This window comes from Coregonus clupeaformis, chromosome 26 (genome assembly GCF_020615455.1).
Source record: "Coregonus clupeaformis isolate EN_2021a chromosome 26, ASM2061545v1, whole genome shotgun sequence".
NCBI classification, from domain to species: domain Eukaryota; kingdom Metazoa; phylum Chordata; class Actinopteri; order Salmoniformes; family Salmonidae; genus Coregonus; species Coregonus clupeaformis.
The window spans coordinates 50500753-50504207 of NC_059217.1; positions in this window are offsets into that span (position 1 = coordinate 50500753).

The following is a 3455-nucleotide window of genomic DNA, read 5'->3' on the forward strand; positions in this document are numbered from 1 at the left end:
AGAGAGCAGCCACTGACCTGTAGAGCCACTGGCCTGTTTCTCCCCCGAAGAACCAACAATAAGCTTATAGTTCTAGAGCAGTGTTCTCTCTCTCTCTCGCCCTCTCCCTCTCCCTCTCTCCCTCTCCTGTGACCGGTAGTTGAACCTACTGTTTCTATACCCAGCACGTGTTGCCATAACACAGGAGCAAAGCCTTGATCTGCCTGTCAAGCTGACTAAATAAGAAGGTCTGGGGGCAAAGCTTTGTTGTTTAAAGGGTTTAATTCCATTAGGCCTTTCTTGTGTGAACTGTTGAATTCCAGGGTTTGTAGAGTATTAATTTAGGGCTCTATTCAATCCGAAATTCTGCGTTCCAGCTTGATTTAAATTTAAAAGCAATTTTCCCGTGTTAGCGGAGACTGCATTCACGGTAAACGTCGCAGATGTCGGCTCAATAGGAAATTACCTTTACATTTCTAGCGCTATCTGTAACGCTTCAGCAATACAGATTGAATAGAGCCCTTACTGCTCCAGAGATCAAGCTGTTCTAAGCCTTTCACAGCCACAGTGAGGTGTCTCGAGTGAGTCTCTGAAATCACTCTGCTCAAACACACTGACATGGAGCACACCGTTTAGAATGCAACCTCTGGTAAGAACAGGGGAGGTTATGTGTGTGAGCCTACATGTCTGCCTGCTTGTCTGCCTGCCAAGTGTGTCAGAAAAAGAGAGCGAGATCAACCAAAGATGCCATGCCCAGATTATGTCTTTTCGAAGCCTGGCTGGCAGTATCTCTGTGTGTCTTCTGCCCTAATCTCTAATCCCATCTCTAATCCTATCTCTGTCTTCCCTGAGTCTTGCTGGGTGATCCCAACCCCTGCAGCTCAGAGGCCCAACACCCTGCAGTCAGCCCTGTCTCATCCTCCAGACATCTCTCTCTGTCTCTCCACCTCCACCATGAAGGTAGTGATGGAGGGAATGGTAATCTCATTAGTAAAGGAATGAGCCAGTCATGTTTATTCTCTCAAGGGAATCACATCCCTGTGTGACTTTCACACCAAATAAATGCCACTGCAGTATGTGTTTTATATAAACGTGTGTATGTGTGTGTCTGTGTGCATCTCTCTCTCTTTCTCTCTCTTTCTCTCTCTCGCGCTCTCTCTATTGCTCTCTGTGTGTGGTGTATGTGTGTGTGTCTAAGTGTCTTTCTCTCTCTCTGTGGTGTGTGTGTATGTGTATGTGTGTGTGTCCACATTCTCGCTTAAACTGCATGTAAGGGTTGGTGCTTACACATCTGTGCCTCCTCAGTCCATTAGCCCAGAGAAGCCCAGAGCGAGCATTGTCCAATTAATAACCCTGTTATTGTCCTAAACTTGTGTTCCTCTTCACTAGACGTGTGACCTCTTTCCCAGAGGGGGTAAGCTGTTAGTCCTTGTTAGTCAATGTCTGCAGCTCAGACAGTTCACACACTGACTTACAGGTTATTTCTCCTTCTTCCCAAAGTAGAGTAGTGACTTGTGAAAACCTGTTAGCTGCATCCTCTGCGAAGAGGATGGCATTGTTAGCTGCTGTCATGTGCTCTTCTCTCTCTATTTCTGACACCAACCAAAGACGTGTTCTCATCACCACATATGTGTGTACTCATCATCACCATGACAGTGCAGTGCAGAGATTTACAGCAGTGTGTAGGTTAGTTGACTCCGGCCAGACACATCCTCTACTCCCACTGAGCTTTATCATGCCACTAATGACCATGTGGTCAAGTTGGCTGTATAGAAACAATTGGCCGTTTGAACTTCCTCCACACCCCCAAACCCCTCACCCCTCCCCCCAGCCAGAGGGCTATGTTTAGGCTGCCCTACCCCTTTGAGCCCCAAGCCTCTACCCCTCTGTGCCTGTGGGAGGGAGAGGGGAGAGGGGGAGAGGGGGAGAGGGGAAGAGGGGAAGAGGGGAAGAGGGGAAGAGGGGGCAGCTAGTAATGAACCCAGGGCTATTTCTGGGAGGACAGCTCATGTGTTTTGCCTAATGGCGCGTTGCGTCTCCTTGGACTGTGATTGGCTGCACTCAGGGCTCCCTGGCACATTCCTCTGTCCATCCACCAGACAGACAGACAGGGAAAGAGGGAGGAGGGAGAGGTTTAGGAGGGTTCTGAAACTACCCTGTAGCAATATGGGTTACAGTTAAACACAGAGCGATACAAGGATTATTTTGCTATCGCATCTGAACCTTTAAAATGTATTCTCAATTCCTCCCTCCCTCTCTAAAACTCTAACCACTTATCTAATTCCTTCCCCTTGCCCTCCCTCTCCGCCTCTGGCATCTCTCTTGGTGTGCTGAGTGTGTTGCTCTGCTCTCTGCTCTCTCACACAGTGGCGTCTCAGTGCCATGATTAGACTCACACTGCGAGTGATCAGGCGTCAGGAAGCCTCTCGTGTTCCCTCTCTACTCAGAGTTTAACCCACTCACTCACACAGGAGGAGACTGTGCCTCTGCAAGTCACAGACACATACATGGCAGCCACATACTGATAAGCCGCCTAGGCACACATTTTTATCAGATATAAATTATTTTCATGTGTTACCTCCTAAGGACAAACTCCCTCCCAATAGAAAATACATACCGGTACATCAAAGCACCAAATTGAAAAATAATAGGGAAGGAAGAAGTAAAAATCAAGGTCTGAAATCAGATGGAGCATGAACCCTGTTCAACTGAGGATGTGACAAAGATTTATTGAGAAGGGAGGACACATCTCAGATTTCAGACGACGGAGGAGAACAGAGAAGAAAGAGAGAATAAAGAGAGAAGGTCTGCTCTCGCTCCAAAATGGCCATTGCACAATTCAGTCAAAGCCTCTACCCATGACCCTTTGACCCCCAGTGACCTCTGCGGGTCAGCAAATGATGCAAAAATCGAGAACTGTTTTGTTCTGTATGAACTGTGGCCAGGGCCTTGGGGCAAACATCTAAAAAGAAAACAGAGGGGGGAAAGAGAGAGGAGGCGGAGAGAGTGAGCGAGTGTGAGAGGACGGGTGTTGGCTACAAAATTTGCCAGAATCTAAACTTCAACAGGAGAGGGTGTTGACTGATAAATATTGATGAATTTGGGAACACTTGTGGTGTTGTGCAAGACTGGGGTTAGTTTGTGTAAGATGAGTCAGTAGGATAAGTGGAGGACTGAACAGAGGAAAAACAAAATTAAAATCTCCATGATTCACATGAAAGACTTTACAGTGTTCTTATTACTATGTAATTAATTATATACATTTCATTCAAGAGATATTAGTAATACTAGTTGTATTAGTGACTCCTGAAATCGAGTAAAGATTATCTGTCATTTGAGGTTGTGTGTAAACAGTACACATGAATGCATACACAGTTGGAACAGTTGGCAACTTTCTCCATAGAACCGTAGTTTATATAACACAATATCCTTGTCCTATAGCTCTAGATGCCTTTCAGCCCACTTTTCAGTCTGCA